The sequence below is a fragment of the Alexandromys fortis genome, unplaced genomic scaffold (assembly GCF_014885135.2).
Source record: "Alexandromys fortis isolate MF-2015 unplaced genomic scaffold, M_Fortis_MF-2015_v1.1 scaffold_193, whole genome shotgun sequence".
NCBI classification, from domain to species: Eukaryota; Metazoa; Chordata; class Mammalia; order Rodentia; family Cricetidae; genus Alexandromys; species Alexandromys fortis.
In genome coordinates, this window is record NW_026068083.1 from 277,033 (window position 1) to 300,269 (window position 23,237).

General features: G+C 45.0%; 1 long non-coding RNA gene across 1 annotated transcript in view; it reads right to left on the bottom strand.

Moving 5' to 3' along the window:
• LOC126488520 (uncharacterized) overlaps positions 1-19,338 on the bottom strand; it is a 34,451-nt gene extending 15,113 nt beyond the window's left edge. The window contains exons 1-2 of the long non-coding RNA XR_007588730.1: positions 19,275-19,338; positions 19,132-19,186 (exon numbers count right to left, since the gene is read on the bottom strand). This is a non-coding gene — a long non-coding RNA (uncharacterized lncRNA). The remainder of the gene's footprint in view (positions 1-19,131; positions 19,187-19,274) is intronic.
• Positions 19,339-23,237: the final 3,899 nt, after the last annotated feature.

The window sequence follows — 23,237 nt, forward strand, 5'->3', positions numbered from 1 at the left end:
TATTCCCCTACAGTTAAAAAAAACTTAGTCAGTGGTGGTTAAGAAAACCTGAGCTGATGTAGAAGACAACGAAGAATCAATCGCCAGGAGGTGTTTGAGTTACCTGATGCTCCAATGGTGGGAAGCTGCTTCCGTTTTGATGGGGGGCGGGGGGGGGGGGATGCTGGTGTGAAGGTGGAAACAGTGTCCAGGAACCAAGTGTGATGTGTTTGAGGGGGACTGCACTGATGGGTGCTAGCTTAAGAGTGCTATACTGAGGTATGCTAGCTGAAGGGTGCTGTACCGAGGGGTGCTGTACCGAGGGGTGCAGTACCAAGGGATGCTGAGAGGGCTCCAGAAAATGAATGCACTGAGTCCAGATTAAGTCCAAGTAATAGAGCCAAGTCTGTTTTGTATAAAGAAGGCATACAAATGCCCAACATGGATAAAAGCATTCAATGGGTTCCCACAGATGGCATCTAGGAAAGGAGAGGGTATTTAAAATGCAAGCTCTGTCGGTCAGTTGTGGCATACACCTTTCATCTCAGCACTCTGGAGGCAGAAGCAGGTGCGGATCTCAACTAAGTACAAGGCCATCCTGACCTACAGAGTGAGTTCCAGGACATCCAGGGCTACAAACAAACAAAACACCCTCTGCTTCAGAAAAAAAAAAAGAAGAAATACAAGTTCCATTTTGCAAAGCAGCTATCCAAGCTTGCACAACAGACTCAATATCCTTGAGTCCCCAGGGGCTTTGCTCATTTATCAGGTGCCACAATAATGACCAGCCCACAGTATGGTTGAAGAGTAGAATATATATCATACAAGTGGCCTGGCCTGGGGTGAGCTGCACTTCCCGAGGGTTTCCTCCTTGAACACTCCTACCTACCAGCCTTCATCCTTTTCCTTTCATTCATCTCTCCCAAGTAAGCCAAGTAGGAAAAAAAAAAACTGCTTAAGAACTAGAAACATTTCTTCTCATTTTAAAGTATGTTCCACAGTGATTTAGCAACATTTGCTGATGATCGTATTAGAACCAGATGGTTAGAATCTGCGAAAGGAATCTATTCTGAACTGCAAAGAGTTCTGATCTACTGGCCCGGCCAGAAGGATGGCTCAGGAAGGCACTAGCCATGCAAGCCTGCAGATCTAGGCTCCACCTCTGGAATCCAGGTAAGAGCAAATGGAGAAAACCCAGTCTATAAAGTTGCCTTCTGACTTCTATATGTGCACAGTGGCACATACATGCCACACTCACATACATCACACACTCACATACATCACACATAGACACACACATACATCACACACACACTCACAAACATCACACACTCACGTACATCACACACAAGCACGTACATCTCACACACACACATCCACACACACACACTCACAAACATCACACACACACACATATACACATGCACTCATGTACATCACACACACGCATGCACACACACTCTAATAAGTAAAGTTGGGTTTTGCTCTTTTGTTTACGAAGTGTCTATATCCTATGAAGAGTTTGGAAATTTGCATTCACCTTTTAGCAGGCAGACCACTGTTCAGGGAAAATGTTTTAGTCACATTCCACTGTCAGACCTGGAGTCCACGGGGTGGGGGCCTTTGCCCTGATGATGCAGCATCTTATATTGAGATGAGAATTTGAGAGCTGGGCGTGTTAGTGCCCCTGCACATCCCATCTCAGCACTTGGGAGGTGGAAGCAGGAGTTGAAGGCAGGCTTTGATTGCAAATCAGGTGCGAAGCCACCCTGGGCTCCCTGATGTCTGTCTCAATAATAACAATGATGACATGACAATGGAGTTGGAGAGAGGCCTCAGCAGTTAAGAACTCATACAGAGGAACTGAGCATAGGCGGAGTTTTCTGTGTCTCGGCAGTCACTCCCAAATAACCATTCAGAGACTTATCATTATTATATTATTAATTATAAATGTGCAGCCAATAGCTCAGGCTTGTTACTAGCTAACTCTTACATTTTAAATTAATCCATATCTCTTATCTATCCTCTGCCTTGTGGCGGTAACCATTGCCTGTAACTCCAGTTCCAGGGGATCTAACACCTCTGACCATCAACTATACACACACATAGATATATACATATATAAATAATTTAAAACAATAAAAATAAATCTCAGAAAAATACACACATAGATGAAACTTAAAAAACAATTTGGAGAACTTTTTAAAAATTTTACTGGTTGGGGCTGGACTGATGGCTCAGTGGTTAAGAGCACCAGTTGCTTTACCAGAGGACCTGGGTTCAATTCCCAGTACCCACATGGCAGCTAACAACTGTCTGTAACTCCAAGATCTGATAATCTCACACAGACATATGCACACAAAAGTAAAAATTAAAGAAAACTTTACCTGGCACATAACTATACACATCTGTGGGTGATAGTGTCATATTTTAATATATTATCCTGGGTCTACCTGATTCACTCTGATTAAATATGTGGGTATAACTACTATCAATAATAGCAACTCATTATTATTTGTAGGAGAAATATCCCAGCCCCATAAAAGAAAAATAAGAAGAAAGCCAGCCTGGGATACACAAAAGTCTGTCTCAAAATACCAAAACCGGAAAAGGAAAGAAAGGAAGATTAAAGTTGAGAAAAGTCTCTGCTAACTAATAAATGATTGATGACAATAATAATAACAATAATAAAAGCAGCAACGATAGCATCTTGTCGTTTGTTGCTGGGAGCATTGTCTGGGAGAGGCTCTCCTACACAAATGCTTCCTAGCTCTGTCTCTTCAGACACAAACACACACACAGAGCTTCTCCTGCTCAGGAATTGGGGGAAAGTCTAGATTGCAGATTAACAGTCCACAGGCTCTGCTTGTGATTCCTGAGCCTTTCTTATACAAGAACAGAGGTCACTTTGGGGGATGATTGTGGTGAACTTGGCGCACAGCTGCCTGCTGTAGAGTTTCCGCTCCTGTGATGTGATAAATAAAGACGTGATAAGAATTGAGGTCACTGCGTCAGTAGTCAAACCAGGTGTCCTGCAGGGCCTCAGAGCCAGATCCTACAGGCCATGGAAGGGTGGGGTCCACCCAGAGAACCAGCTCTCACTAGTACTTACTGCAGAACCTATGGGTGAGGTTTCAAATGGGGTTGTAGGTCTCTAGTCTCTTTCTGTGGGCAGCAGGGCACCTTCTCACCCAGTGAGAAACCACAGGTGTAAGGGTTTCCTTTTCTTTTTAAGACAGGATCTTTGCATCCTAGGCTGGCCTCAAACTTCCTATGTTGGTGAGGATGAACTTCAATACCTGATCCTCCTGCTGCCACCTCCTGAGTACTGGGGTTATGGGTATGCATCACCACACTTGGCTTGAAAAAAAATAATGCTTTATATTCTAAACAGTTTGATATGTGAGCTCAGCTTCTATGTGACTCCAGATCTGAGTTCTATGTGACTCAGATATGTGAGCTCAGCTTCTATGTGACTCTTGGCCTGAGAGCTAGGGCAGAGGGGTGCTGATACTCCAAGTCAGAGAGCTACACCATGTCCTGGTTGTGTGGTGTTGGGGATGGAACCTAGGGCTTCATGCATGCCAGGCAAGCATGCTACCAACGGAGCTTAAAGGAGAAGAAAGGGAAACTCCCATTCAGTCAGTATTTATTCACCAAGTCAAATTACTGCTCCACTCTGAGTTTAGTCTTGAATTATGCTCGGTCCACAGAACCGACTTTGTGTGTGAGTCAGAGCTTAGCAAGCAAGAAGTGTGCTTCTGCTGGCTCCTGCCTGGTCGTGTTTCTCGACACCAGCTGGCAAGGAGCACAGGGTAGGAGCACCAGGAGGCATGGAAGATGCTGCCAAACACCAGCTACTGGGAAGTGATGGAGGATAGGATAGAAGGGAAGGAAGGAAGCCCAGCCGGTGGGCAGAGGCAATCACTGCTCTTCCCATGGCAGCTGTGCCCAGGCCTGTGCGGTAAATCACAGCTAGGCAAGGAGCTTGAGGAGAAAGAAGCCAGTGCCACGGAGAACTGCTGCTTGTAATTCCTTGACAGTGTTTAATGGTCTGCAGTCAGAAAGATAGATTGCAGGAATCATTGGCTGATTAAAAAAAGAACGAAACATATTTATTTCTCCCTTCTGAATGAAATGGCATAACCACCACTTACAGATTTTTCCAGTGCCATAAAAATGTCTTCGTTGCTATGCATAAGACTGTGTAAGACGCACTGTAAATTAACCCAGTGCTCAGAAAGGGAAGTGGAGGCAGGGGAGTAAGAAACTCAAGGTCGTCTGGGCTACGTGGGGAGTTCCAGGTCAATCTGATCTACCACAGACCCTGTCCAAAAATAATAAATAAACAAAATAAAAGGCAAAACAAAATAGACTTGGGAGCTGGCTCGGTATATAAAGTGCTTGCCTTGCAGGCATGAGGACCTGATTCTGTCCCTAAAATTCATGTAAAGAAGCATGACATGGTGACTTCTTTACATGTACGAATCAAAACATCCCAATACTGGGTAGGCTTAATTGATGGGCTCCAGGCCAGTGGGAAACCCTGCCTTGCAAAGCAAGCTGGATAGTACCTGAGGACCAACGCTTGAAGTTATATTATACTCTTACCCATGGGTACCCACATATACTCAAACACGGCCACACACATGCACAAAAGAAACAACAACAAATTTAGTCAGGACATGGAGGAAACAGCCTGAAGGATAGAAATCAGGCCGTCTTCTGTGGTCTCAGGAAGACTTCAGGCAGGAAGATCAGGCACCATGTGTAAGAGCCTTTAGGCTCCTGTTCAGCAGGGGTTCTAGAAACTGGAGCAGACAGAGCTATAGCCATCTTAAGGCTGTGTCACTGGTGACCTGAGGGCTTTCTGTGCCCAGGGGTTGGAAATGAGGAAGAAGGAGTACAGAGAAACATCACGTTCTCTGTCTAGTATGGAATGTAAGTTTAACACCCCCTGACCCTTGTGTAGTGTGTGCATGTGTATCTGTGCGTGCATATGCATGCATGTGTGTATGTACATGTGCACTGGATAGTGTTAGGTCAACTTGACACAAGCTACAGTCATCTGAGAGGAGGGACCTCAGTTAAGAAAATGCCTCCCTAAAATCTGGCTGTAGGCAAGCCTGTAAGGCATTTTCTTAGCGAGTGATTGATCAGGGAGGCCCAGCCCATGGTTGGTGGGGCCATCTCTGGGCTTGTGATCCTGAGTTCCAGAAGAAAGCAGACTGAGCAAGCCATGGGGAGCAAGCCAGTAAGCAACACCCACCCATCAGCTCCTGCCTCCAGGTCCCTGCCATGACTTCCTTTGGCACGAACAATGATGTGGATTTGTAAGCCAAGGAAATCCTTTCCTCCCCAGTTTTCTTTTTGGCCACGATGTTTTATCACAGTAGGAATACTAAGACACGATGTATGTGTACGTGAAACTGGAAAGAGGGGATCCTAAGGAAGAGGGAACGAGAGACGTGAAAGCAAAGGGTGGTGACGGTTCTCAGGGTGCAAAGGGGAAGCAACAGATGAGAGGTGGGCACCGAATCGGAACTAAGCATGTAAGTAATGAGGCCTACTATTCTATATCCTAACTTTTACGATTAATATAAAAAGGTGTGTTTCCTGTGTGCCCTTGAATCTCTTCCCCAACTCAGAAACCCACCCCCATCTTAGTTCCACTTTAAAGCACGACAAGAGCCCCTGTGCATCGGGGGTCTCCTTGGGACAGAAGCTGTGTGGGAGACCACCTTCATTCTCTCCCTGCGGCTGTGGAGGCCGTGTGGGAGCGCTGCACTTCGAGGAACAGCTAAATTAGTCAGCTCTGATAGTAAACATACCGGAGGTCATCACCTCGAAGGAGAAAAAGCTTACTTTTGCAGCATGAACTAGGAGTGAGGCTTTTAGACTCTCAAACCCCACCCCAACACACTTCCTCCATCGAGTGAGTCCTCCTAACCCTTCTCAAACAGCGCCGCCAACTAGGAGCTGCAAGTTCAAACGCCTGAGCCTAGGGGGACATTTCTCATTCCAACCCAGCACCGCTGCTTTCTATTCCAGGCCTTACTCAAAAGCCCTTTCTCTACTCGATCTCCCATTCCGCAGGCTACCAAGATGTTCACCTAACCTGTTCAACGTTTTTCTTAAATTCTTATAAATTCTTAAATTCTAAAAAATTCTAATAAAATTGTCTTCCAGCTTTCTTCTGAGTCTTTTTCTAAATTCTTCTACTAAGGCTAAGAACACCCAAAGGAAGAGTCAGTTTTCCCTTTCCACCTTGTGACTACTTCCTTGTCACCTGCCTCAAAGCTACCGAGGAAGGGGCTGCTCCTTTCTTTCCTCCTGGGAATGCCTTTCCCTCCCTCATTCTAAAGGAAAGGATTTAAACAACACTAAGGTGGGAAGGGTCACTGTCTGCTTACTGTATTGAATTGGCCTCCTCATTAGGTGAGAGTTATCTTTAAAACAGAGCTTTTTAAGAAGCTTGAACATGGGAAGTAGAAAAAGACAAGATCTCCTGAGTAAATTGGGAGCATGGGGCCCTTGGGAGAAGGTAGAAGGGGAGGGGAGCAGAGAAAAATAAATAGTTCAATAAAAACAATTTAAAAATTAAAAAATAAAATTTAAAAAGTAAAAAGCATGTACAGGGAAATCCATAACTATTTATTGCTTGGTGGTCGATTGAAGCCTTTGACTAATTTCACAAGTCACCTTGTTCAGTGACTCCTAAGCCAGAAGGAGTTGGTTGGTTCACCAATCTCTTCTTTCCACACTGAGCCAGACATTGAAATATTTGGGGCAATAAGTAACTCTGTCCTGAGCGTCAATGAAAACAACTTCATTTTCACACCAAATGCACTGCTACATTGCCCGTCCCTCTCTGGTCTCTTGGTGGTAAGAAAACAAATAGTGAGTTCTTTGTTCTGCTCTATGGAAAGGAGGTTCTTCTGAGAGGTGTGTGTGTTCCTACATGGCTAGACTGACTTTAGGGACCAGAAAGCAAGCAGGGCTCTTCCCAGAGGGGACTGAGCTCAAATTTGTTGCTAGCCTGAGATAAGCCTAAAACAAACCTAATTACCCACTGTCCCCCTCAGTGGGCCACCCTTCCTTACTGGGAATGTCTTAAATTCACAAGACAGTTGGAAAGGCGGAGTGCCAGCATCACAGTTGCTCATGGAACATCACACAGAAGGAACCCTCCTCTTTTAGAACTCTTGCTTCTGTTTGGCTCCCTACAGTTAAAGGAGAAAATGAACATCTCTAGGGAAACAGACCTCAAGTACTAATATCAGAGCTACAGATGCAACCTCAGAATCAGACGTACGAAAGTTTAAAGATCGATGCTCGAAAACCACACAGTAATGAGAAAACCAAGGGTGTGTCTCAGTAGCTTAGCACTCTCAGAATGGGTGATGCCCAGGTTTGATGTCCAGCACTGCCAAAAGAGAGACAGAAAAATGACGCAAAAGTGGGGGAAAGAACTTCTAACAAGGGCTGGAGAGATGGCTCAGTGGTTTAGATACATACTACTCTGCCAGGGACCAATTTCTAGCATCCTCATCAGGTGGTCCACAACCTCCTATGACTTTAGTTCCATGGGATCTGATGCCTCTAGTCTCCTAGAGCACCCTCACTTATGTGTATGTATATGTGTGTGCATACACACACAATTAAAAATAAAAATAAATTTAAAAAACTATTTAAAAAAAAACTACAAGGCAGTGGTGGCACACACCTATAATCCCAGCACTTGTGAGGCAGCAGCAAGTGGATCACTGAATTTGAGGCCACTCTGGTCTGCAGAGTGAGTTCCAGGACAGCAAGGTTGTTACACAGTGAAACCTTGTATAACAACAACAATAACAACAAAAGGTAACGACTCTGATTTGGTCAGAGAATGTGATCTGCATATGTTGATATATCACCCCCACAGACGTGTACAGTTCCTATATTAATACCTGTAATCCTGGCACCCAGGAGGCAGAAGCAGGAGAATCATGAATTCAATGCCAACCTGGGCTACATGGCAGAATAATGTCCCCCAAACAACAGCAAAAGAATGAATTTAACTTTAAAAAGAAAAATCGCAAGCAGTGCCACGCCATTTCACCTTCGGTTTCGACCTTTGATCTGTGGTTTTTTTCTGTTGTTTTCTCTAAGTTGGCAGAGAGCTTGAGCGCCAGGCACACGGCTCTGGTTTCTATCCAAACCACCACTTCAACCAGGAGGAGTGGTACACTACCATCCCTGCGCTGGGCAGTGGAGGCAAAAGGATGAGAAGCTGAGAAAATGTCACCAGTGCTTTGGAATGCAAAGGATAAAATCTTTAAAACTAACGGGCCGAGTTCAGCAATCTTGTCTTGCAATCATCTAGCTGCCAGCCTGAGACTCATGAGGTTGATCTTTTGTGGGTTCGCTCTTCTCATTTTCAAAGTGAGAATAAGCATATCTTCATCACAGGATAACCACTGTGAATCAGAAGAGAGGGGTGCAATGTACCCGGAGCACTTTAAGAACTGGAAATTACTTTTTTTTTCTTTTATTGAAAATAGATCCCCCCCCCTAAAATATATTCTGATCGCAGCTTCCCCTCCCCCTACTCCTCCCAATCAATTCGTCCCCACGTCCTCTTCCATCTAGATCCACAGCCTTTCTGTCTCTCATTATAAAGCAAGCAGGCATCTAAGGAATTAGAATAAAAATAAATAAAAACAAACAAATTGGAATAGGACAAAACAAACAAACAAAGCCAAAGAAAAAACACAAGAAAGGCGTGTAGGTGCAGACACACACGTTCACACACACACAAGAATCCCATAAAACCACAAAACCAGAAGCCACAGGAACAACAACGCCAAAGCCCTGACTTGACGTCTCAGGACAAAGAACTGACAGAATTCCCCAGTAGGAGACTGATTTCTAAAACACCATCTGTCACGTGACTGCATTTTGGCAAACTTGATTCTAAAACTCCATCAAAGTTTAAGTTCTACTGCATTTTTTTTTTCTGAAATAGACTCTGCATACTTGAACCAATAAGTATCTGAAGATGACCTTGAACTTCTGATCCTCTTCCCTCCACCTCCCAGAGACTAAGATCACAGGTATCTGCCACCAGGCCTGGCTTGTGTATTGTTGGATTAAATCATTCAGAGAGCTTATTTAAATTCGGGACAGGAAACGTTTTTTGTTTGTTTGTTTGTTGTTTCTTCTTGTTGTTTTTTTTTGGTTTTTCAAGACAGGGTTTCTCAGTAGCTATGGAGCCAATCCTGGAACTCATTCTGTAGGCCAGGCTGGTCTCAAACTCACAGAGACCCGCCCACCTCTGCCTTCTGATGTTCTGGGATTAAAGGCCTGCGCCAGCACCGCCCAGCCAGGATAGGAAACATTTTTTCCACATCTACCTCTAATAAGTAGCTCTTTCCAACCCAGCTCTGAAAAACTAACTTGGGTAGAGAACTGGTTGTCCAAGACAAGGCACTGAAGAGAATCTCTCCAATCTTAAACACCCAATAACATCACGGTGAAATAGCCCAATCTTGAGTTCTCTCTCATGATGAGGTTATACCCTAGGCATAACATTTACACAGTGATATTGATTTATTTTGGGTTACAGAAAGACTCTCGGGTTTGTGACTGTGGCTCAGAAGGCAGTGTGCCTGCTGAGCATGCACGAAGCACTGGGTTCCCTTCCCACCACTACATAAACTGGGTGTGGTGGTGGGAGCCTGTCATCCCAGCTCTCTGGAGGTGGAGACATGAGGATCAGAAGCTAAGTTGGGACTGGAGAGATGGCTCTGCGGTTAAGAGCATTAGCTGCTTTTCCAAAGAACCCAGATTCCATTCTGAGCACCTGCATGGCACCTCATAGCTATCCATATCCAGTAGCAGGGGACCTGATGCCCTCTCCTGGTCTCCTCCAGCTGAAGGCACAGACAGGTCCTTAGAGATGCATGCAATAAAACACACACACACACATACACGTACGATAAAATAAAATCAAAATTTTAACTAAAAGAAGTTCGAGGACATCCTTGGCTACATAGCAAATTTGAAGCCAGCCTGGGCTACATGAGAGTCTGCCTCAGAGAATAAAAAGACAGAGAAAAAGACGTCTGAGCGGCGCCATACTACGCTCTGTGGTCAAATATTTACTTTAAAAACTACATTGATTTGTAGATTGGACCTGACCACTACGAGTTCTTCTTCCCAGTGACATTCCTATTTAAGATATTGATTAAAGACTGTTCATGCAGGAAGCATTTTTCTTGTCAGTTCGGTTATGCTGGCTTTTGTAATAAGCTAATTTGATTTCCTTTTTTAACCTTTGTTTGATTAGGGGAACAGACATTTGCATTAAAATTCAAGAGAGATGAAGTCTATCATCGATCTTGACTTCCTTGTGGACCTCTTGTACTCAGGGAAAGATGATTTAGAGAATGTCAAGAGTCTTGTGACAACCATAATGACATAGGGGAAAAAAAATCACTCCAGACGTATAAAGCATTGAGGGCGTATTTGACAGAAAGGGCAATCACATTTGCTAGATATGTTTTAGAGAAATCAAATTCAGGAAGTTTAATTTTGTTCTGAGGCCAAGTCATTAAAAGATCTATGAGATAAGCTACCATTAATAAAGTACTTGGAAGTTAAACCAAAACATCCCACAACAGTTGAAGAGGTTAAACAAAATACACGCATTACTGCTTGTAACAAAGCTTGTTTACTTATTATAAAGGCCAGCAGTAAGTTCTAGTAATGTGTGTGTGCGTGAGCATATGCATGTGTGCATGCATGTGTGTGTGAGTTCATGTGTTCAAGAGTTCACGTGCGTGCATACGTGTTTCCGTGGAATGTGTGTGCATGTGTGTATGTGGAGACCAGAGGTGATGGTATCTGTCTCCCTTAGTCACTCTCCACCTTTGTTGGAGACAGTCTCTTTCCGAGCCTGGGTTCACCTACTCATTAAGCTAGCTGGCCATTAAGTCCCAGGGACCCGCCTGCCTCCACCATCCCCTCCAATGCTGGGACACAAGATGTGTGCAGCCATACCTTCCTTTCCCATGGCTTTTGAGCACTGAACTCAGGTCTTCATGCTTGCACAGCAAACATCTACCAGTAAGCAATGCCTCCAGCCCAGAATCTAGAGCTTCTTTATTGTCCGTGTAGCTTGTAAACAATTCTGGTAAACATTGTCTCCAACAAATTTATGATTCCATTCTTTCTGGCTTCCTCTTAGAGTGGTGAGGTAAAACCTGCTAGCCCAAGCCTTACTTGACCAAGGTTAGTGTTCTTTTACAAAAAGAGTGTGGTTTGGGTAAGAAATATCTTCCACAGGCTCATGTATTTGGATACTTGGTCCTCTATTAGTTATGCTGGAGAAGCTATGGAATCCTTAGGAGATGCAGCCTTGTTGGAGGAAGGATGAAGACAGGGTTTAAGGGTGTGGATAAAATGAGATCAGCCAGCTTCCTCCCCTTCCCTGCTATTATTGACTCTGTTTGGGTCGAGCTATCTTGCCACAACAACAACAAAACTGCCTAATACAACTACTTAAAATTATTTGCCACTCTTTGGGGTAGTTTTCTGAGACCCCAATATCTCAAGCCCGTTGTACTTATAATTACTCAAGGGATCTTTATTTGTAGCCACATTGTTGTGGTACGTGGCTGTACTCAGGAGTCTAAGGCAGGAAATCTTAAATTTGAGCCCAACCTGGGCTACATAGTGAGACTCATCTCAAAGAAACAAGAAAAAGAAAAAAAGATTACTTACTATATGACTTGCATGGTTTCTGGAAGGAGGTACTCCTCTTTCTGAGAAGCTCACTAGAAATGGAAATGTTTTATTAGCATATGTTAGTTATGCATAGTGATGGTTTCCTTATGACATTGTCGTACATGCTTACAATGTAGTTTGATCACATCTGCCACTCTGTTACTTTCCCTTGTCCCTTCCAACTCTTGATAGTTCTCTTTCCAACTAGCCCCCTTTTATTTGTGTGTGTGTGCGTGCGCGCATGTGTGTTTATGAATGAATTAAATTAGCATTTCTTATAGGAGCATTAATGAAGGGTTGCTTGCAGCATGTGTCTACAGCACTGAAGAAAATGTCTCTCCCTCTGCTTGCCATAATTACCTGCCTGCAGGTCTTTGGAGATGACAGGGTATTGATGGGCCCAATATTCTACAGATCCTATGTAATATCAGCTGCTGTGGATTCAAGTGTGTAACAGCCATGTTATACCTGCAAGACAGTGTTACACAGTACAGCACCCCTTCCTTCTGGAAAGATGAGATTTTTCAAAGTTTCAAGATCAATTGAGGTCAGGTGGTAGTGGCATAGGCCTTAATTCCAGCACTCAGGAGGCAGAGGCGGGCGGATCTCTGAGTTCAAGATTAGGCTGTTCTACAGAGTGAGATCCAGGACAGCCAGGACTACACAAAGAAACCCTGTCTAGGTATAAAAATAAACAAACCTGGCAACCCAAATTCCATACCTGGAATCCACATAAAATCCAGATGTGGTGGGGCTTGTTTATAATGGAAGCATTCCTAAGGTGAGGTGGCAGGCAGAAACAGGAGTATCACTCAGAAGCCCCCAGGCCAGCTAGACCTGGAGTGCACAACACAGAAGAAGAAGGCCAGCACCAGGTCCCAAAAGCTTTGCTGTGACCTCCACACGTGCACTATAGCACGAGTCCACACTCACAACACACATACATGAAATTAACAAATAAATAAATAATTTGCTTTTATCATGGATTTTCTCACAGCAGCAAGATAAGTAGCTGAGACACCAATATAACTGGCCTCTCCCGATGCAAATGAGTAAATTCTCATGATTCTGGGTTATTTCTTTTTTTACTCCAGATCTGTCATGGACTATGTTTACTGAGAGAGATGGCTCATCTTTAAGCTCGAGTTTCTAGATTACATAAATTACAGTTATGGTCTGACCATCCTGCATACATTGTCATATATATTACATATGCTTAGGTATAGTTATATTACTATTGATGTGACTCAGTGTTAGAGGGCTTGCCTAACATGTGTGGCATTCTGGGTTCCACCCCTCCCCCATGTGCATAAACATACATACACATATAGTTATATGTATACATGCATATAAGCGTGTGCATGTGTGTGCGTGTGCATGTACCAGGGACAGGGCCATGGTTCGTCAGTGTGAAGTGAGTGCTCCTGCTACTTTACTGCCGCCCTCATTCCTAATCTTTAGATTAATACACTTTTCTTTCAAGTTAATCCAAACTAGAACTCTAGCAAACCAAATTTTAAAAAAAAGAATAAGAAAAGAAAAAACTCAGTTCAATCTGTAAGTCGGAAATATTTATGATCCATCCTCAGAAATAGATCTAGTGTTTCCTTCCTTTGGGGGTAATGATATACAATTATATGATAAGGCTGTCATCGAATGAAGTCAGTCACTCATACGAGAAACATGTTTAAGACCCAAAAATGGCATAACTGAACACGTGACATTCCGTGTAGTTCAGCAAGTTAGCTGTGAAGATGGCACCGTGACAAGAAGAGGTTCTCTGTTCAGGGCTGTGAGTCTCCATGCAGAGCAGAAGCAGAAGGAGGCAAGGCTGTGACTGAACCATCCTGGATTTGATATGTCTCCCCTAGGGCAACCTTAACTGCACATCCACGCCACAAATCCAAAAGTACCTACACTGGGTTTCACACTGTCTGACGATTGATCTGATGCAAGGTAAGCTGCATAGAGAGGATAATTACACATATATTCCTACATATATGCATAGATCCTACATATATGCATAGTGTCCTACATATATGCATAGAGTCCTACATATACACAAAGTCCTACATATCCACATAGAGTCCTACATATACGCATAGAGTCCTACATATATTCATAGTGTCCTACATATATGCATAGAGTCCTACATATACACATAGTGTCCTACATATATGCATAGAGTCCTACATATACACATAGTGTCCTACATATATGCATAGAGTCCTACATATACACAAAGTCCTACATATACACATAGAGTCCTACATATACGCACAGAGTCCTACATAAACGCATAGAGTCCTACATATACACATAGAGTCCTACATATACACATAGAGTCTTACATATACACAGAGTCCTACATATACACAGAGTCCTACATATACGCACAGAGTCCTACATATACGCAGAGTCCTACATATACACATAGAGTCCTACAGCAATTTTAGTTGAGACTTCCATTTTAAGCATAAATCAGCTAAACCCCACCCTCAGTAGCTCCCAGCGTGGTGGAAGAGCGCTATTCCAGCACCTGGGAAACCCATCCGACCGGTCCAGCTGGGGTTAGAGGGCGAGCTCATCGCTTTTTGCGCTCTTCTGTTGCCCTTCAAATCCATTAAGCAGAATTCCTTATCTCATAACACAAAGATTTTACAGGAGGATTTTATGTGCAATCTATCAGCACGACCGCCAAGACGTTCACATTTGTATTAATAAGGCAGGAGCTCTGGGGCAGACGGGCTCGAGGTTTCAAACCCTGGTTTTGCATACTCTTCGTCTCTCCACGGTCTCTGACATCCTGTTGATTGGTGGGGACCGTGTGCTGCTCGCCTTGGCCGGTTGCCCATTACTCCAAGCCAATGATAACTGCTAAATATGACTCATGTCACATGGAAGGTCACAAGGCTCACCTTGAACCAAGGTTAATAGATTGATTTTTTTGAGCTGAGATGGGAGGCATTTACAGAATGGAAGAGAATGAAAAATTTGGCAACACCAATCTCGAGTAGACTTAAATGATTCATTTGTTACATTTGGACTGTAGCCATGAAATTCATTTGACATATATCACCTAGTTATATTCCATCCAAGACACTGGAAAATAAATTAAGGATACATTTTAACACTAGATGACGTTGCCTGCACAAACACCAGGGTGAGGCAAACCTGAGCAACTGACTTTCTCAGTCTCACCGCACAGAAATGCCACGTGTATAAAACGGCACCCAGTCACTTGCAAGGACTAAGACTCCATAACACATAACTAAGCTAGACAAAAATTCTAAACAGCTTGGGTACTGATGTCTTCCTGGGTCTCCTTGCCTGATACAAGGATAAATGGCATGCCCACTCTCCATGCTATGAAGCCTGGACCTCGGGTTTTATTTCCAGTGTACAGAGTCTCTGGGATCATAGAGAACCCGTCCACCCCCCTTGTCTGCACTCCTGCCTGTCTGGGTATCGTTTTCAGTTCCCAGTGTTGAACTTGAAAGTCTCCAGCAACTGACCAGTTGTACTATACTGGGTTGAAGTGTAGCCCAGTGTTGCCAGAACAGGGCCCGCTGGAGAGAAAGCGAGCATTTGCTGGGAGAGTCCTCCCAGGCCCAGAAGCCAGAGCCTATGCTTGCTTCTTTCAAATTTGCAGTCCTAGACAGGGGATGCATCTGCATCGGTAGGATCCTTGCCTGGCTTGCATGAAGCCCTAAATTCAACCCTTAGTACTGTGCAAAACAGAATACGGTTTTGCATAACTGTGACCCAGTACTTGGGAGGCAGAGACAGGAAGCTCAGAAGTTCAAGATCGTTTTCATCTACAAGCTCTAGTTTGAGGCCAGTGGAGACTACCTGAGACTCTGATTCAAAAACAATTGCTGGGTGTAGTGGTGGAGGACTGAAGAGGCAGAGGCAGGAGGATCGCTGTGAATTTGAGGCCAGCCTGGTCTACACTGTGAGTTCTAGGAAAGCCAGGGCTATGAAGAAAGACCCTGTCTCAAAAAAAAAAAAAAAAAAAAAAACCCAACAATTCCAAAGGGCCTTGCAGAAAGGCTCGGCTGGTAAAGGGGCTTGTTGTGCAACCCTGATATCCTGAATTTGATTCCCAGCACCCATCACTGAAGGAGAGATTGTGTTTGCTTGTTTGATTTTTGTTTCCACCCTCTCGTGCCTGTGCACTCCGCAGCAGCACAGCAGCACGTTGTTGGCTGTGCTTAAAATCAGTTCAAGTGCTGTCTTCGCAGGCATGCGGACCTGAGACGGGTCTCCAGTCTCATGTAAAAGCCAGGGGTGGCACCCAGTATTAACCCAAGGGCTAGAGAGATCCCTGTGGATCTTCGGGTCTCTCCGATCAGTTAGCTTAGTTGAATTGCTGAGTTCTGGGTTATTTCTGGCCTCTGCCACACATACACACATCGTCATGTGCCAAAACAACAAGCCAAGGTAATTCCAGACGTTAGGTTGAAACTATATCATGAGCTGTGTTTTTGGGTTCCTATTTTGAAATTGTTTTTCTGTCATCTATGTTGCAAATAGAAAGTAAAGGAAAATGCCCGTTGTTTGAAACCCACTTAACTCATCACTTCTAACTTGAAATAAATAGGGAGGATTAAGTATTGTAAAAAAAAAAAAAATACCTGCTTGAACAAAAACCAAAAAACATAAACTGCTGTAGTGTATGTATGTGTGTGTTGTTTGTTTATGAATGAGGAAATTCATTAACCCAGCATACTTTGTTCTAATGCTTCTTGTTGGCAGCTGACACCTGTCCTGCAATCCTGTCTTGATCTCTCCGATCCTGACATGATAGAGGCCCCCATCTTGGTCCCTTTCCATCATTTTCAGCCTCTCCAGTGCATAAAGGATCTTGGAGCCTCTGCTGAAGTGGCTGGGCCTGGCATCGTTTCTTTGCCATCCTCTGTAGATCTTGGGCATGGAGCCAACCCTGGCACCACAGCAGAGGTACAAGTGCTATGCAGTGAAAGTCACTCCTGTGTAGATCCAGTTCTCATTATAGGGGGCAAGCTCTTTACGCTTGGCCAGTTTGACTGTGTCTACCCATTTGGGGACTTACAGCTTCCCGGACTTTTCTGAGCAAGTCCACCAGAACTCTGACTGCTTAAGGTCTTTCATAACAACTCCAGGCTTCCATGCTGCTGCTGGCCAGGAGGAAGCAACTGCTGTAGTTTTAACTACAGCTGTCAAGTGCTTCCAGAACCTAGAAAGAGCAGGCGGCAGGACCGGAACTTGCTCAGGAAATTTAAAGGCTGTGCGAACCCTGATGGCCTGAGAGCCTTCTTAGCTCATTCCTCAGGGACTGCTGTGTCCGTGTGAGCTGTCCCACCTGAGAAGCCCTGGTACGTTGGCCTGTAACTCTGAAGACAAAGAGAATGAGAAGATTCTGAAGAGGAAATGTGACAAGGGGGGAGGTTCGTTTAAGGACAGTAAAAAACAAAGGAGAAAAGGAAAAGTTCTCTTTCTCGCAGACTAATCCTGTGGGTTTGGGTTTTCCCCAACAGAGTGGCTTGAATTGGTTACTTCTGTGTTTTTTTAACCATAATGTAAAACCCTGTACAACACATAACCCACACAAAGGCCACGGGTATACATCATGTAAGCTTGAGAGAGAGAGAGAGAGAGAGAGAGAGAGAGAGAGAGAGAGAGAGGAGAGAGGGGAGGAGGGCGGGTAGAAAGAGAAAGAGGGTCAGAAAGAACCAGGCTGGTCTCCAACTCACTATTTAGCTACAGATGGCTTCTGACCTTCCCGCCTCTACTCCCAAATATCAGGGTAACAGGTGTCAGCGTCCACCCCCATCTATACAGTATTGGGAATGGAGCCAAGGTCTTCATGAATGTTGGGCAAGCATTCCACCAGCTGGATTTTAGAACTGTCAGTACAAACCTACAAGGGACCCACTTCTCACTTGTTACCATTTTGCAGCAACATTCGGTTGTGTAGAATTTGTTTACTAGATGATGCGCTATAGTAACTAGAGAAACTCGTTTCTGGAAGACAGAGCTGGGAGTAAACTGAGAGATGCTACAACTTAATGCGCCCTGTTGGCAGATGGAGAAACAGGGTTTGAGCAGGGAAGAACAGAGGACAGGATGTAGCTCAGTTGGTAGAACCCTTGCCTGGCGTGCATGTCTTAGTCAGTGTTCTGTTGCTGTGAAGAGACACCACGACCCCATCAACTCTTTTTTTTTTCTGACTCATTCAAACTACCACACAGCCTGAGCTACATAAGACCCTGCCTCAGAAAACAGGAAAAGTGGGACATGGTAGCTCATGCCTGTGACCCTAGCACTAAGAGGCCAAGTTTGGAGGACTGCCACAAACTGGAAGGCATCCTGTGCTACGCAGTGAGACTCCGTCACAAAGCCCCCCCCCCCACTCCCAAAAAGTGAAGAATAAGGAATTCAAAGCCAGGTAAGACCTGGAATTAGAATACAAGTCTTCTAAAAGGAACTGTCTTTTCAGGCTGGAGCAGGATCTCAGAAGTTAAGAAAATTTACTGTACTGGGTAGAGTGGGACACACCTATACTCTCAGGCTGTGAAAGGCAGAGGCAGGCAGATCTCTGTGAGCTCAAGGTTAGTCTGGTCTACAGAGTGAGTTCCAGGGCAGCCAGGGCTCAGTAGAAAGACTGTGTCTCAAAACAAACAAATGAAAAATACCCAGAACAACAACAAAACCCAATTACTGCATCACAAGGAATGGAGTTGGATCCAGCACCCAGGTATAAACCAGGCACCTTACAAATTCTGCTTGTAATTCCAGCCTTGAGGAATCCAACACCCTTCACAAATACAGAAGTTCACGAACCTACCAGTACGCACCCACACGCGCGCGTGCGCGCGCGCGCGCGCGCGCGCACACACACACACACACAAATAAATAAATAAATCTTTAGAAATAGTATTAAAATAACCACCCTTCCACTCTGAGCAGCTGTCAGCATCGCCTTGTGGGGCCAGGGAGTGCTGGAGCCTTCTCACCACGCAGCAGGCTTTTTGCCAACCGCTAGTTTGTGGTCTCCACGCCTTCTGAGGTGTTTATGTTTCACAATGGCTGTAAGATGGAGCGGAGATTAATGAAATGCTTTCCTTGTTCCTGGAGCCAGGTGCTTTCGTTCTGAGCCCTCTCTCGGTGCCTTCTCAGACCCCATCCCATCTTGCTCACTCTCAGTTCGATCACTTCTGAAACATGAGGCAACTCTTCCTAAGCTGTTGGCAAAAGGCACTTGAGAAGCCATGGGAAAGCCCCCATGACCAAAATTAAAGTAAAACTACATATTTCTGTCACTGTGGGCTACTCCTGTTAAATTACCTTCCTGTTGTCTTTTTCTGTTTAACTTCATAAGATCATCCTTCCAGCACTCACCTCAGGCAGAGACTTATGGAGACAGCAGAGAATCTTGGCAGAAACTGAAGAGAAACTGTCGCCAGGGGGAGGAGAAAATGGATTTAGCTGACAAAAGGCAGGGTTGCCTCTTCAGTCACAGGAATCAAAATGAGCTTTCCAACCTTATGTGAAAAGGGAATTTGATGGGGGTGGGAAACGTGAATTGAACATCTGTCTCTGTTGCTGTCCTGCACCTAGGTTGCCTATCACCTGGGTGCCAATCACGCACAGTGCCTGGTTGCCTATCACGCACAATGCCTGGGTGCCAATCACACACACGGTGCCTGGGTGCCAATCACACACGGTGCCTGGGTGCCAACCACGCACGGTGCCTGCCTGTCTATCTCTCACTCTCAGGGTCTCCTCTCATTCTTACAGGTTGGACCAGCCTTGGTACCTCCGTTAGCCATCCTGGGCGTTAATCACATGACATTGACAGCTAGTTAGTAAAAAGCCTTCAGAGGCCTAGGTAAACCAACCAGGAGAGGGCTTGGAGTGGTTTGGGGCTCCCTTAAGGACAAATGAGAGTGTGAGAAATCTTTTTCTTTTTTCCTTTTTAAAAAATAAGTCTAAAGGTGAACTTCTTTCACGGGCAGAGTCACTCTCTGAGCCACACTGTCACCATGCCACTGGGAAGAGACCCTTCTTTGCCTTTTCCTGAGATCCATTACGGGAATGAGTTCTTCAGCTGTCCATTTGCCTTCGGGAAGGTGGAAGCCTCTGTTCCTTTACCGGGATAGAATCCAGAGCATGCACAGTTCAGAGCATGAGCATTCCCAGGGGGGAGGTGGGCCTTGTCACATCCGGGAGGTAAAATACTAATATAAATTCACATCTTTCCTGCCTTTTCTCCCAGACCCTAAACTTTCTTCCTGCAGATGTGTGAGGGTCCAGGCCAGGCAGAATCGTGTCTGAGTCCATTCCGGAACCCCCTTCTCCAGTGCCCAGGCCCGGCACTCAGCATTGCACAGGAGCAGCAGTTCAAACATCTTTCAGCTCTTCTGTTTCTCTAGGGACTCGGTGTAGCTCGAACATATTTTCAAATAACACTCAATCCCACCCTGCCCCGCCCCTCTGAGACAGGGCCTTTTATAGCCCAAACTAGACTCAAACTCCCTATGTAATTAAGGATGACCTTAAGCTTTTTTTTTATTTATTGTTTGATTGTCTCACACTGGTTTAGGTAATGAATTGGGCAAGGCTCACATCACCAAGCACTTGTGAAGGTCAGAGGTCAGCAGGAAGGAGTCATTTCTCTCTTTCCACACGCGGGTTCCAGGGATCCAACTCAGGCTCGTCAGCAAATCCCCTTATTCACTGAGCCATCTTACTGACCAAGCTTAAGCTTCTGGTCCTCCTGCCTCCACCTCCTGAGGGCTGGGGTTTCAGCGTGTGCCTTCACATCTCATTTAGTTTTTGCTGAAGATAAAGCCCAGGATTTCATGTATGACGGGACTCTGTCATTTCTCCCTTCCTTTTCCTTCTTCAGTCCCTCCCGTGTACTCCCTTGCTCTCTCTCAAATTCTTGGCCTCTCTTTCTATCTACCTTCCTTACTTTTTTGGTTTTTCAAGACAGGGTTTCTCTGTAGCTTTGGTGCCTGTCCTGGAACTCACTCTATAGACCAGGCTGGCCTCAAACTCACAGAGACCCACCTGTCTCTGCCTCCTGAGTGCTGGGATTAAAGGCTTGTGCACCATACCCATCTTAAATAAATCTTTTTTTTTTAATTGGAAATTTCCTTTTGTTTGGGAACAGGGTCTTACTCTGTAGCTCAAGTTAGCCTCAAATTTGAGGCAATTCGGGGCTGGAGAGATGGCTCAATGGTTAAGAGCATTGCCTGCTCTTCCAAAGGTCATGAGTTCAATTCCCAGCAACCACATGGTGGCTCACAACCATCTGTAATGAGGTCTGCTGCCCTCTTCTGGTCTGAAGACACACACACACACAGACAGAATATTGTATACTGTATACATAATAAATAAATAAATATTTAAAAAAAAAATTTGAGGCAATTCTCCTGTCTCAGATACTCACGTGCTGGGATTATATACATGGTTTACTATGTTGTGAATTTCTAGCTGATAACCTGGCTTGGCTCTTCAGTTAGGTATTGGTATATTTAAGGACTTTTAAATATCTATTCTCATTTAGTTATTTACCCTGACATGTTTTAGCACAGCAGACACATCTAGCAACATGCAAGCAAACAAAAAGGAAGCAAACAGGGAAAAAAAAAAAAAAAGAAAGAAAAAAGAAAAAAAAAAAGACAATACAATAACGACCATTGGCAGCGGTGGCAAACTTTGACGAGGGAGGAATTTCAAGTCGAGCCCTCAGAAGAGAAGTACCTGGGATGACTGCTGGAGGGGGTAGGGCAAAGGGGAGAGATGTTTCATACAGGAAATGCCATTTGCAAAGCCCTAGAGGTGTGAATGTGTGTGATACTTTGAAAGAGCAGCCAGTAGTTCCACTGCAGTGTGTGCAGTGTCTGTGGTGAGGAGACAGGCTGGGTCACCAGCAGCAAGAAGGAGCTGAGTGAGGGCTGGACGGAGAAGGCGTCTTGTGCAGGGGCTGGCAACTCCTCCAGTTAAGATTGGAAACACCGGTGCTTGTCTGAAAAGCTGCCTTCTTCACAGCGTGGGGACATTCCTGGTGTTTATCCCCATGGGCTTTTCTTAAGTTTTTCTTCAAACCCATTTGCTTTCTTCTTGGGCACCCAGAAAGACTACAGTGCCTGCCGAGCGGTGGTGGCACATGCCTTTAATCCCAGCACTTGGGAGGCAGAGGCAGACAGATCTCTGTGAGTTTGAGGCCAGTTTGGTCTACAGAGCTAGTTCCAGGATAGCTCAGGCTGTTACGCAAAGAAACCCTGGAGAGAGAGAGAGAGAGAGAGAGAGAGAGAGAGAGAGAGAGAGAGAGAGAGAGAGAGAGAGAGAGAGAGAATAATGCCTGTGCTGTGACTACATGGAGCTTGGTCCCTGAGTTCCATCCAGTGAGATATGTCCAGTGAAATAAATGTCCCTTTTAGAATCATCTACCAGAGAGCCCAAAAGCCCCCAAAGCTGGCACACTGAAAGAATCACAGGTCCCTGAGTCACTTCAGAGAAGGTTGTCCACCCATACCGACTGGACAACGACCCGGGGCTAGGGTTGGGGCAGGGGGCTTTCTACACTGTGAAGCCAGGAATGGGAGATTTTTCTGTTGTAGTATTTAAACTAGCAGGAAATCCCCTGGGTGAGGAAGCTCTCTGGGAACAGGTATGTGCTTACCAGATATTGAGTCCCAGTGTGTGGATAAACATTGACACCTGGTGTGTGAGGTCCTTCTGTCTATGTATTGCTCTTATTGGTTAATGAATAAAGAAACTGCCTAGGCCTGTTGATAGGGCAGAAATAGGTAGGCGGGGAAAACTGGACTGAATGCTGGGAGACAGAAGGCAGAGAAGGAGATGCCATGAATCCGCAGCCAGAGTCATCCATGCCAAATCTATATGTCTGTAAGCCACTGTCACGTGGTGATATACCGGTTTATAGAAATGGGTTAAACTAAGGTGTATGAGTTATCCAATAAGAAGCTAGAGCTAATGGGCCAAACAATGATTTAATTAATACAGTTTCTGTGTGGTTATTTTGGTTCTGGGCTGTTAGGACCAACAAGCGGCCTCTCCCCTGCAACAAACACCACTTGCTCACTTTCCTCTAAGCTTAAATCATCACATTAAACTCTGTGGAGCTTGTGGGTGGCAGGGGTTCTGCAGTCCTTGGCATCCTTCCAGCCCTGGCTAACCACCTCCTTCAGGGTACAGGCGAGCCACCTAAAACCAGGTCTCCAGACCGTGTCTAAGGGTCCAGGCCTGCTCCCAGAAGAAGGTGTTCATTCCAGTACATATCATCAGGATTCCCTTCCATTGCTCAGAACCCCAGGGAAAGAACAGACGTGAAGGAAGGAAGGAAGAATTCATGCTCACATGCCACTTTGATTAAGGCAGATGCTGCATTTCAAACTCTGGCCCAGTTATGGTGGGGGCTCTGGTGGAGTCTAGGGCCTGTGGGTTCGGCTTGTCATGACTCACTTCGGTCTTCC